We start from the raw sequence: 13,801 nt of genomic DNA on the forward strand, positions 1-13,801 counted from the left end.
CAGGTACAAGAGGCTTATAGGACTCCAAATATACAAAATTACAACAGACCCACACCAAGGCACATTATTATGAAAATAACTAACAGACAAAATAAAGACAGAATTTTAAAGGCTGCGAGAGAAAAGAATCAAATTACATTCAGGGGGAAACCAATAAGAATGTCAGCAGATTTTTCAATCCAGACCCTAAAAGCTAGAAGGGCCTGGAACAACATTTACCAAGCCCTGAAAGAAAATGGATGCCAACCAAGAATCTTATACCCAGCAAAACTTACTTTCAGATTTGATGACGAAATAAAATCCTTCCATGATAAACAAAAGCTAAAAGAATTTACAAAAAGAAAGCCGGCATTACAGAACATTCTCAGCAAAATATTCCTTGAGGAAGAGATGAAAAACAGTGATGCAAATCATCAACGGGAGGAACTAGCCTAAAGGAATAGCCAAATAAAGGAGAAACCAAATCATGTCAAAACCAAAAATGAGTCAAATGACTGGGAATACAAATCATATCACAATAATAACCCTGAATGTTAATGGCCTGAACTCATCAATCAAAAGACATAGACTGGCAGATTGGATTAGAAAGAAAAATCCAACAATATGCTGCCTGCAAGACACTCATCTCATAGAAAGAGATACCCACAGACTAAAGGTGAAAGGATGGGAAAAAACATTCCATGCACAAGGACACAGCAAAAAAACTGGAGTATCTATCCTCATTTCAGATAATGTGGACTTCAAGCCAAAACTAGTCAGAAGGGATAAAGAAGGACATTACATACTGCTTAAGGGAAGCATAAATCAGCAAGACATAACAATCATAAATATCTATGCCCCGAACATTGGCTCATCCATGTACGTCAAACAAATCCTTCTCAATTCCAGAAATCAAATAGACCACAACACAATAATACTAGGCGATTTTAACACACCTCTCTCACCACTGGATAGATCTTCCAGACAAAAATTGAATAAAGAAACCATAGATCTCAATAACACAATCAACAATTTAGACTTAATGGACATATATAGAATATACCATCCAACAAAAAACTAATACACTTTCTTCTCAGCAGCACATGGATCCTTCTCTAAAATAGTCCAGATTTTATTCCATAAAACTACTGTTAGCAAATACAAGAAGATAGAAATACTACCTTGTATTCTATCAGATTATAATGGATTGAAATTAGAAATAAATGACAGAATAAAAAACAGAAACTTCTCCAATACCTGGAGATTAAATAATATGCTATTATTTGATGAATGGATAAGAGAAGACATCAGGAGGGAAATAAAAATTCTTAGAAGTAAAGAAGAACAAAGACACATCCTATCAAAATCTCTGGGACACTATGAAAGCAGTACTTAGAGGAAGATTTATTTCATAAAGTGCATTCAACAAAAGACGTAAAAATCAACAAATACACTACTTAACTATAGCTCAAAGCCCTAGAAAAAGAAGAGCAGACGAATACCAAAAGAAGTAGAAGACAGGAAATAGTTAAATTCAGAGCTGAAATCAATGAAATTGAAACCAAAAAAAAAAAAAAATCGAAAAAATTAACAAAATGAACAGTTGGTTCTTTGAAAAAATAAACAAAATTGATAAACCCTTAGCCATACTAACAAAGAGAAAGAGGGAGAAAACTCAAATTACTAAAATTTGGAATGAACAAGGAAATATCATGACAGACATGAGTGAAATACAAAACATAATTAGAAGCTATTTTAAAAATCTGTACTCCAACAAATCAGAAAACTTTGAAAACATCAACAAGTTTCTAGAGATATATGAATTACCTAAACTGAACCAGGAGGACATACACAACTTAAATAAATCAATTTCAAGCAATGAAATAGAAGAGGTCATCAGAAGCCTACCAACACAGAAAAGTCTGGGACCAGATGGGTTCTCAGCCGAGTTCTACAAAACCTTTAAAGAAGAGCTCATTCCAATACTTCTCAAAGTATTCCATAAAATAGAAGAGGAGGGAACCCTCCCAAACTCATTCTATGAAGCCAATATTTCCCTGATACCTAAACCAGACAGAGACACATCAAGAAAAGAAAATTTCAGACCAATATCCTTAATGAACTTTGATGCAAAAATTCTCAACAAAATCTTAGCAAATCGCATACAAAAATATATTAAAAAGATAGTGCACCACGATCATGTGGGTTTTATCCCAGGGATGCAAGGTTGGTTCAACATCAGGAAATCAATAAATGTCATTCACCATATCAACAGACTTAAAGTTAAGAATCACATGATTATTTCAATAGATGCAGAAAAAGCGTTTGATAAAATACAGCATCCCTTCATGCTCAAAACACTAGAAAAAATAGGGGTAGTGGGAACATTCCTTAACATTGTAAAGGCCATCTATGCTAAGCCCATGACCAATATCATTCTAAATGGTGAAAAACAGAAAGCATTCCCCCTAAAAACTGGAAGAAGGCAGAGATGCCCTCTTTCACCACTTCTATTCAACATCGTCCTTGAAACTCTAGCCACAGCAATTAGACAGACCAAAGAAATTAAAGGGATATGAATTGGAAAAGAAGAACTCAAACTATCCCTGTTCAATGATGACATGATTGTATAGTTAGCAGAACCGGAAATTCCACCAGAAAACTTTTAGAACTCATAAGTCAGTTCAGTAAAGTAGCAGGTTACAAGATCAATGTTCATAAATCCAATGCATTTTTATACATAAGTGATGAATCATCAGAAAGAGAAGTTAGGAAATCTACCCCATTCACAATAGCCTTGAAAAAAATAAAATACTTGGGAATCAATCTCACAAAAGAGGTGAAAATCCTCTACAATGAGAACTACTGAACACTAAAGAAAGAAATTAAAGAAAACCTTAGAAGATGGAAAGATCTCCCATGTTCTTGGATAGGAAGAATTAATATTGTCAAAATGGCCATACTACCTAAAGTGCTATACAGATTCAATGCAATTCCAATTAAAATCTCAATGATGTACCTTACAGAAATAGAGCAAGCAATTATGAAATTCATCTGGAAGAATAAGAAACCCAGAATAGCTAAAGCAATCCTTAACAGAAGGAGCGAAGCAGGGGGTATTGCAATACCAGATCTTCAACCATACTACAATGCAATAGTAACAAAAATGGCATGGTACTGGTACCAAAATAGACAGGTAGATCAATGGTACAGAATAGAGGACATGGACACAAACCCAAATAAATACAATTTTCTCATACTAGACAAAGGTGCCAAAAATATGCAATGGAGAAAAGGTAGCCTCTTCAACAAATGGTGCTGGGGAAACTGGAAATCCATATGCAACAGAATGAAATTAAACCCCTATCTCTCACTCTGCACAAAACTCAACTCAAAATGGATCAAGGACCTCAGAATCAGACCAGAGACCCTGCATCTTATAGAAGAAAAAGTAGGTGCAAATCTTCAACATGTCGGCCTAGGATCAGACTTCCTTAATAGGACTCCCATAGCACAAGAACTGAAAACAAGAATCAACAACTGGGACAGATTCGAACTAAAAAGCTTTCTCTCAGCAAAGGAAACTTATCAGTAAGGTGAAGAGACAGCCTACAGAGTGGGAGAAAATCTTTCCCACTCATACTTTGGATAAAGCACTAATTTCCAAAATCTATAAAGAACTCAAAAAACTCTACACCAAGAATAGAAGTAATCCAATCAACAAATGGGCTAAGGAAATGAACAGACACTTCACAGAAGAAGATGTACAAGCAATCAACGGATATATGAAAAAAATGTTCAACTTCTCTAGTAATAAAAGAAATGCAAATCAAAACTACCCTAAGATACCATCTCACCCCAATTAGAATGGCGATTATCAAGAACACAAGCAACAATAGGTGTTGGGGAGGATGTGGGGAAAAAGGTACACTCATACATTGCTGGTGGGACTGCAAATTAGTGCAGCCACTCTGGAAAGCAGTATGGAAAAGAAACCACCATTTGACCCAGCTATCCCATTCCTTGGCCTATACCCAAAGGACTTAAAATCAGCATACTACAGAGATACAGCCACATCAATATTCATTGCTGCTCACTTCACAATAGCTAGATTGTGGAACCAACCTAGATGTCCTTCGATTAATGAATGGATAAAGAAACTGTGGCATATGTATACGATGGAATATTACTCAGCCCTAAAGAATGATAAAATTATGGCATTTGCATGCAAATGGATGAAATTGGAGAATATCATGCTAAGTGAGATAAGCCAATCTCATAAAACCAAAGGATGAATGATCTCACTGATAAGCGGATGATGACACATAATGGCGTGGGAGGGTTAGTGTTAGGGTTAGGGTTAGGTTTAGGGTTACAGTTAGGGTTAGGGAGGGGGGCAAGAATGGAGGAAGGAAGGACCATATAGAGGGAAAAGAGGGATGGGAGGGGTGGGGAAGAGGGAATAAATAACAGAATGAATCAAACAACATTACCCTATATAAATTTATGATTACACAAATGGTATGCCTTACTCCATGTACAAACAGAGAAACAACATGTATCCCATTTGTTTACAATAAAAAAAGCATATCTAAAAGAAAAAGGAAACAATGTTTTGAAAGAAAAAATAATAATGGTTAACAGAATTAAATACTGCTCAAGAATCAATCAATTGAATATAAATCAGTTTTGCTTCATTATTAGTATAATTCATACAAAGTGGTTTTACACAAAGTGATCACATCTGATTTGCTGCTCATGACAGTATTGTAAGACAAAGGAAAAGACAGAGGAAAAAACTGACATCATTTGTTAAGCAACTTGCATATGGTAATATTGCTAGTCAGTCTCGGGGCTACAACTAAATCAGAATTTCTTTTCCATAGTCCAATGCTTATTTTGATGTAGCAGGCTGTGTATTCCACACTGTTATTATTACTTGTATATTATTGAATGGCTCCAAGTAAGATCCTCATAAGAGGGGCTACATGGATGAATCAGAATCAGAGTTTACAGGCATGAATCATACATAGTCATGTACTAAAATAACTGTAGTGGAACACTGGACCTAATAGTGTCATGAGAGTTAAAGGAATATTGGTATGGAAGTTCACCCTGGGAATGAAATTTAAGGCATTTGAATGTGATAGACAGTCATGTAAGAAGCTTTAGGGGCATCTGAAGATGAAATAAAGGCATTTAAGTTGAAGTAGAGACAGATACAGAGACAAGCAATGTATTGATGGGAAAACCAAATAATTCAGCTTTGATAGACTACAGGAAATGTCAAGAGAAGGAGTTGAGTGTACAAATAGATATGTGGTTAGGATTTATATCATGGGCAGTTTGAGTGTTAAAAGGAGGTAAAACAGGTCCAATAAAACAATTTGAATAGGGAAGATGGAATTATCAGATTATGATTGACTCATGACTGGAACACTTGATAATGCATAAGATACTGTACCTTTAGACATTATCATGTGTCTTTAAAATGCCTAACTCATCTATTCTGAGCACAGAGAAAGAATGTACTTCTGTGTTCTCTTAAATATAGATATAGTCATGCAACCTGCTTTGGCTAATAGAATTATGAGCAGAAGTAATAAGAGCTTCCTAGGAAGATAAGCATTTTAGAGTTCATGCATGATGGACATATCTCAGTGTTTTCTCTTCCAGTCAGGTTCACTATTCTGAGAATAGACAGTCAACCGAACTTGCAGTAGATTTTGCCGGAGTGAGAAATAAACTTGTATTTTGTTAACACCCAGAGATTTGGGTTCATTTGTTACAGCATCATTTACCAACCTAGGTTGATTGTACATTGTGTTCAGTTTTTAAAGAACTAACTAAACTAAACCTGATGTTCAACTGATAGGTCATATTAATATTAAAGTGTCAACATGCTTTTGCACTGACAGTAAATGTTTATTGCCAAATGTTAATCAAATGTACTCCTCTTCATGCCCTTGTCTCATATAGACCCTTTCTTTGCATGATGCCCCCAGAATATCCCATGACATGGCAATTAAAGATGCAAGGGTCCAGTTGTAGCCTGTGTCTGTTCTAATCCATATGTGCCATGTACCAATGTGGAATATTTACATTATCACTTTAAGCCTATAAATTCTTATGTCTCCAACAAAAATAAGATTAGAGATGAAGGTCAAGAAAATTTCAATGTTACAAGTTGTCTTACTCCAGAATAATGTATAAGTAACTACCATGGTCTACTGTCTTTAGCTTCAGGTAATGGTCTTGGTAGGAGCACAGGATGGGTTGCCACAGGAAGCGGTAATATATGAGTTTATTAATTAGTTTGAAGGTAAAATTGAGTACTTTCATTATAGGAGAAAAAAAAAAACATTTGAAACTAATAAGAAGTCACCTCTGAAGAAACATTTGGAAATAGTACCAATAGTATTTAAAATGGTTCTGTGAAGGGTTAAGGAGAATCAAGTTCCCAGAGAGGGCAGAAAAGAGTATAGCATCACTTACAGAAGTAAAAATATCATGCATAGAAGATTGATTTACATATATTTGTTTCAACATATTATCACCCTAACTGAACTATTAGAGCAGGCTTTCAGCAAGCACAACAAATGCCAAATGTACTACCTGTCCACACAGAGATTTATCAGGAAAGCCTTTTATTGTTCATACATATCTGGGAATGGATGTCTAAAAGATATAACACATTATTTATGCCCAGGAGACACTAAAGTTTAACTGAAACTCCTACATAGTTCTCCAATTAAAACCTTCTTTTGCAAGCATTGGGTAAATTTCATAAACTACGATTATTAATCATTGGAATTTCAGACATCAGAATTAGGCTTGTCCTAGAGTCTGTCCATGACATATACCCTTAGTGGTCCTGAGATTGGGATGCATTTCCTGTATCGTGGGAAGATAGCATTTCTAAGACATGCCTTCTATTTAAGATGTATTAACGAGAATCAGAAATGTGTCAGGAAGTAATGCCTCAGTTCCAGGGTGAAGTATTAAGAACTTGTGAGTCTCCTCTGTCTCCCTCTGCTCTTCAAAGACCATGGAGGGTGTGGGTTGAGATGGAAGGGAGATGAAAGCAGCATGTATCCTTCAGGAACTGCTTAGAGGATGTTTGGTGTGAAGAGTTGTCAGGCTTAAAGCAACTCTCTGTGAACAAGAAATAAACCCTCTGGCTGTGAGGCCATGAAAACATTGGAATTTGTTTGCTATCACAGCAGAGCAGAGCTCTATCATGAGTGATTATCTTATATCGACCTAAACAACCTCCCACTAACAAAGCCTATTATGCTTCAGATGGTTTTTTCTGTAGAAAATTCTTCATTTTATTGATTTAATATCTACCACCATGCAAGTTAATGTATCAGCCAACGTTCTCTGGTGCAATCAACATACCACATCATAATGAAGACAAAAAATGTAACACTCCTGTGATTATTTCCTGCATTGCTTTTGCTTCTAAAATCTAGATTCATCTGAGTAATTTGGGGTAGAAATATGTCTTTCACGTATTTTTCATTTTCTGTCTCAAGAGATAGTTTAAAACATTATTGTTATGGTTTGGATGTGAGGTGTCCCCCAAAAGTTCACATGTGAGACAATGCAGGAAGGTTCAGAGGAGCAATGATTGGGTTAAGAGTCTTGACCCAATCAGTGAATTAATCCCTGACAGGATTAATTGAAGTGGTAGGGTGGGGCTGGAGGAGATTGGAATTTGGGCATGACTCTTGTGTATACATTTTATATCTGGAAAGTGGAGTCTCTCTCTTTGCTTCCTGATGGTGTGAACTGCTTCCCTCTGCCATGATGTCCTGCCTCACCTGGAGTCCCAAGGATTGGAGCTGGTCTTCTATGGACTCAGACCTCTGAAACTGTGAGCCCTCACATAAACTCTTCCTCCTTTACAGTTGTGCTGTTTGGGTCATTTAATCACAGTAGCAAAAAAGCTGACTAAAACAATTACAAACCATATTTCATTAAAAAAATTTCTTAAACCATTAGTGTCATACTCTATTTTTTCAAGTTACTTTTGACATATGAGAGATAATCTTTTATTTCTCAACAATTCCAATACCAAAGATGCCAGGTGTAAGCTATTCCATGATCCATTATGAGTGAACTTTTTCTTTGCTTTCTGGAAAAACACCATATTGAATATATAACATACATGATAACCTAAAACAAAATAAAAAACTTAATTAAAAAACAAAATTGTTTGTTGAATACTTAACAAATAAAAAACCAAAAGAAACATAAAAGTTCAAAAGGAAATATGGTTGTCACCTTCTTCTGATATTACAAACCAAGTCATTAAAAAATGAGTATCAGTTAACAGTTATTGCATACTTATTAAGTGCTGGGGACAATAAAATAATTTTACTTATATTATTTATTCTTCAAATCAAACCTAATAGTGTAGAAAATCATTATGTGCAAGAGGAAACCAAGTCACTATTTTTGTAAATATCTCAATGCTGTCTGAGCTAACAAGCAGCAGAGTAAGAATTTTAACTCAGCTTTTGCTGCCAAAAGCATCACACCACCTCTCAGTAGAAGCCTAAGTTTTTGTGTTGATTTATTTGGCCTAGCCTTCCTTTCCCTGGATCTGGAATGTTCCTAATATCACAGCAGACTTTCATAACTTCTCAGGCTGGAATCCTAACCTCAGGGTAGGAGGTAATGACATAGTCACTGTTTAACAAGGTCCAAACTAAATCATCTGAAGGGAGTCAGATTGAGGGTTTCCCCAGTCCTGAGACAAAGGACATGTACTCCAAGGTCTCCAGTCTATTGAGTCTATGAGTGTCACTGTCCATCAAAAAGCAAAAATCAGATTCAGATGGAACAATGGAGACTGATGGGTATCTTGTCTGTTACATAAAATAGTCAACTGAAAAATCAACTATTTGCCAAAATCTTTCTTTCTGCATATGGAAGCGATATGGTGACCACATGTGGCATAGGGTCCACAGTGTGTGCTCTCAGATAACACAACCTGGATAGTGGGGGGTTGGGTGCAGGAACAATGTTGACTGTGTAAACATTAGGTGTATTTTGCATTTGTGTTTGATTTTTGTTTGAGTTGGGTGATAGAGGTCAAGGATCTAACCCACAAAGCATAGGAACTACAACCTAGAGCCCCAGAATAAACAAACTAAAGAATTGCTTACAGCATGGCCCCCATTGATAATAAACAAGGTTTAGAAGTGGAATCTTCTCTAGCTGGCTTCAAGGAAGTCATTTACTGGCAGAGTGGGTCAAATGAGAAACCCATTGGCCCTCCAGCTGCTCAGAGCAGCTTCCCTAAGATCAAAGAGTAAGGTCTGGCTGCATATCCTGCCCATCTCACATTGCTCCAACTCTTTCACATTCCAGTTTTCCATACCATTTATACTGGCAGACCTCTATATCCACAGGTTCTGCATCCATAGATTCAACTAGCCATGGATGGTAAATATTTGGGGAAACACTTCTGTATTAAACATGTGCAGACATTTTCCCTTGTCATTGTTCTCTAAATGATACAGTATTTATCTATGGAGAATTCATACTGTACTAGGTATTACTAGGTATTAGTAATCCAGATATGATTTAAATAAAATCCAGATATGATTTAAAATATACAGGAGGATGTACATAGATTATATGAAGACACTACAACAATTTATATAAGGATTTCAGCCTCTTCAGTTTTTGTTATCTGTAGGGGGTCATGGCCTTTATTCTCCCCTCTCTTGAACACTGTGCTTTCCCAGATGCTCAGATTATTCCATTTTGCTTCCACTTTTGCTGAGGCTTTCTTTTCCAGGAATGTCCTCACATTTCTAATCCATGTGGCAAACTCTTTGTGAAACTTGTTTCATCAGTGTTCACTGAAGCACCCTCTGAGCCCATATTCATTTATGCATGCAGAATGGAAGTTTCCAATCTCTGCATTTCAGGGTCTCATGTAGAAACTGGCACCAAGGAGGCACTTGATATTGAGTCAGGAATAAAAAAAAGAATGAACAAATTGGGAAAGTGACTTTTTGTCTTGCATTCTTTCCGTATTACAGAGTCTTCCTGCTGAGTTATGAAGATATTGAACACTCAGTGAATGTCATCTCACAACAAAGAATCCATCCCCATATTTTTTTTTTTTTCTTTTAGCAGCAATAGCTATAAGGTGCCGGGATATGCTGTGACACACTTAGCGCCACAGGGTCCTTTTGTGGAAAATAGGCACTCTCTGTCTAGATCCATCCAGAATCTTAAGAGCAACAAGCTAGGGGAGTTACAAAGAATTTCCATTTCTATACACTCAAGACAGAAACACAGGCAGAACATCAGATATAAGAAAACCTTAGCTGACTTTTTACTTGGGTAAAAGTCAGAGCAGTGTTATGATGAGAAAATCTGAGCCAAGAGGTTATGCATTATAGGACCTTAACTTTCTCCCAATTGCATATCAAAGTGGATGGAGTGGAAACCAGCTAACAGATGATAGAGGGATCAAGCTAATGTGAAAAACCCCATGTTATTTACAGTCTATACTTTCTTTTTCTATTTTTTTAAATGCCCTTGGGATTGATGCATGAGGATGTCCAATCAAAGCAGAATTTCTGAAGCAAAACTTGAATTCAAATAGACTATAAAATGGAAGTTTTAATCAATTCAGGAGATGCTCCATCCAAAGAAATATGGAAAATGAATCAACAGACAATATAATTATGCAAAATAATATCACCAACGGTCTCTGCTCAAGCATTCACAAACACTTTTTCTTTCCTAAAAATGAATTTCTGATTGAAAGGAGAGATGCCATCAATCATTTGTTTATCCAAAGAGTGTGTGCACAAAAGAAAGCATCATTGAACTTTTATTCATATCTGAACTTTTTATCTGTTAACAACATATCTGAGGAAAGAAATTAAAATAACATCTTTTTCTCAAAAAATAACTGCTTATGTATTATTTAAGAGCTCAAAACAGCAGAGATGGATTTTAACTTATTTAATACCACTGGACATTTGTGAAACTGTGAAATAACATTGCCATGTTGTATAATCTCTATTTGAATATATCAGCATAATTTAGATTTTTCAATTGATAGTACTTCAGTTATTAAATATTTTTAAAATATTGAATTTGTCAAAACAATGAGACAAGTTAGAAAACAGGATTTTAGTACAATCTGAAAAATTAGAACAAGAGAATAGATAACAACCTATCAGGGGTAGAATTAGCTATAATCACATAGGTGATTAAGCATAATAAAATCACCTAGGTAACGAATATTAGTATATATTAGATTATTAACTAATTTGAATTTGATTTTAATGCATGAGGCTCTTTTTTCCTAATGTACACAAACTTCCTCTTAATTGATCTAAATATTATAGTTAAGACTATTTTACACATTCAAATATGCAGGAGATGGAGAATATGAGGAGGGCTTGGTATTGGCTCACCTTGCTTAAGCAAAACAGAAAAAACAGCCAGGCATGATAGTATATACCCCTGTAATCCCAGCAACATGGGAGGTTGAAGTAGGAGGATAGCAAGTTTGAGGTTAGCCTCATCAATTTAGTGATCTCCTCAGAAACTTAGTGAGACTCAGTCTCAAAATAAAAAATGAAAAAAAAATTGTACCTCACTGGTAAAGTACCCTTGGGTTTTATCAGTTTAATCCTCCATACCATAAATGCACAAACACACACACACACACACACACACACACACACACACGCACACATGCACACAAAGAATAAAGGGAAAAATGTGGTTGGAATCTGGTATATATCTTTAAGTTCAAATGTGAGGATGTATCTTAACCTTCTATCAAGGTTTGTTTTGTTGTGAGGGGATGAATTTTAATTGTTCTCTTGTTAACTTTCAGAGTTTTCTACCTATTTGCTTCATTCTTAGCCTTACTTAGTACAACTTCTAATCACAAATCAAACCACAACTTTCTGTGGATTTCAAGTAATAGCTGTCCTGTTTCAGCTACCTGGCGAAAGATGGAATTAAAAGAAAATAGAATTATATCCATAAATTTGAAAGTTCAGAATGAAATTATGTCACACTACAAAATTAAAATAACAAAGGAAAAGAGAAAATTTGAATGGGCCATTTACTGCAGATGTTAGCCAAATGATCAAAGATTTTAGCCCTCCCTTCCCCAAAAAGCATTAGAACAACATAACTTCCCCTAGATCTAGGCTTCTTTTAAATAAAGGTAATTGCAAAATTAATTAAAATGTTACAGGTTCTAGGAATAGATGGGCAACATCAATTTATTTTATAAAGCAGGCACGAAATGAACAGTCAACTCAAACAAGGATAGCAAAAGAAAGAAAATTAAAGACCAGACTTATTGGCATTTTTAGAAATCAGTATATGCCTACACAATATAATAATCCTCAATAAAATACTACAATGTGATATCAAATAATGATTTAGTAAATGTATTAGGAATGAATAGGACTCACATCATTTAAAAAAGCAAATGAAAATGTTACACATTTTTTCAGTACAATAAGCATCATTCCTTATTGTAAGATGAAACTACTATAGAAATAGAAGAAATATGATTTAAAATGTAAGGCATCTCACAGAAAAATAACCAACAATCTTTTAAAAGGAAAACACTATAACTACTGTCAGTAAAATATGGATAAGAAGGAAATGTTTACTGATATTGTAATTATTTGAAATAATGTAAAAAATGTTAACAAATCCAGATTAAAAATTGGGAAAATATAAAATTGTATTTTCACTGAATATATGAAAACAAATCTAGGTTAAAAGAAAGATAGTCAAGTAGAAAAACTTTTATAATTAGTAAATAGGAAAGATAGTTGAATATATTATGAACATCCAAACAAAACAGCTTACATTCGTGCTAACAATAGCCAGCTCTGAGTAAGTATGGGAAGCATTCTATTCTTAAACAATGAGAAAACTATAACATGCATAGGAATTACTTAAATAAGAAAATTATAACACCAAAAAGAAAAAAGCATGTTGTGTTGGAACCATACAACATGATCTGAACTTAATGGTACGTCTTATTGTAGGATACAATGACAATAAGAATGCCAAACCCCTGAAAATCAATTCATTTCTATCTAATAGAAGGCCTATTCTTTACAGCTAGATAAAATGAGTTAATAGTACATATGTAAATCTTACCAACCATGGTATAGTCACACATTTTTTGTTTCTACCTATTCTTTACAAATGTGAATAGAGATATTAAGGATATTTTAAAACATTAATATGTGAAGATAACAGGATGGAAGATGGCAGTAGGCAAATTAAGATCGACAAATTTTGGAAATGCAAGGAAGGTGGAAGAGTGAGAACTGATTTAGCATATCTCTTCTCATACCTTAGACCCATTATGATCTATTAATAGCTTAAATTTAAACAAAGCCGTGTGTGTGTGTGTGTGTATGTGTGAACACATATGACATTTCTTTGTTACAAATGTTATTTTTAGACCTTTAGAAAATTGCTACTGATATAAATTTAGTTTTCTATTTCTTTACAAGAATGGATTTCCATTGATATTGTTAAGTGCCAAAAAAATTTAAAGTAGTATATATAAAATGAACTTATGTTTATATTAACAATGGCTAAGGTTCTATAAGGGTCATGGTCATTAGCTGAGCATTTGCCACCCAGGTTGCTACCAATGAGGTTAATCTGCCCTTTTCTCATGGTTATGGCCAGGTATTCCAGCAGTCTTCATGAATTCTTATTGGTTCTTCCAGTCAGCAACTAGATTTCTACTTCATTTTTTATTGTTTGAGACAAACATGTATACCCAGAA

At 34.9% G+C, this 13,801-nt stretch overlaps 1 protein-coding gene across 11 annotated transcripts in view; it reads right to left on the minus strand.

Moving 5' to 3' along the window:
- Nucleotides 1–13,801, minus strand: part of NRG3 (neuregulin 3) — a 1,042,207-nt gene that overhangs the window by 408,402 nt on the left and 620,004 nt on the right. The window lies entirely within an intron of this gene.

Source organism: Sciurus vulgaris (genome assembly GCF_902686455.1).
Source record: "Sciurus vulgaris genome assembly, chromosome: 4".
Classification (NCBI taxonomy): domain Eukaryota; kingdom Metazoa; phylum Chordata; class Mammalia; order Rodentia; family Sciuridae; genus Sciurus; species Sciurus vulgaris.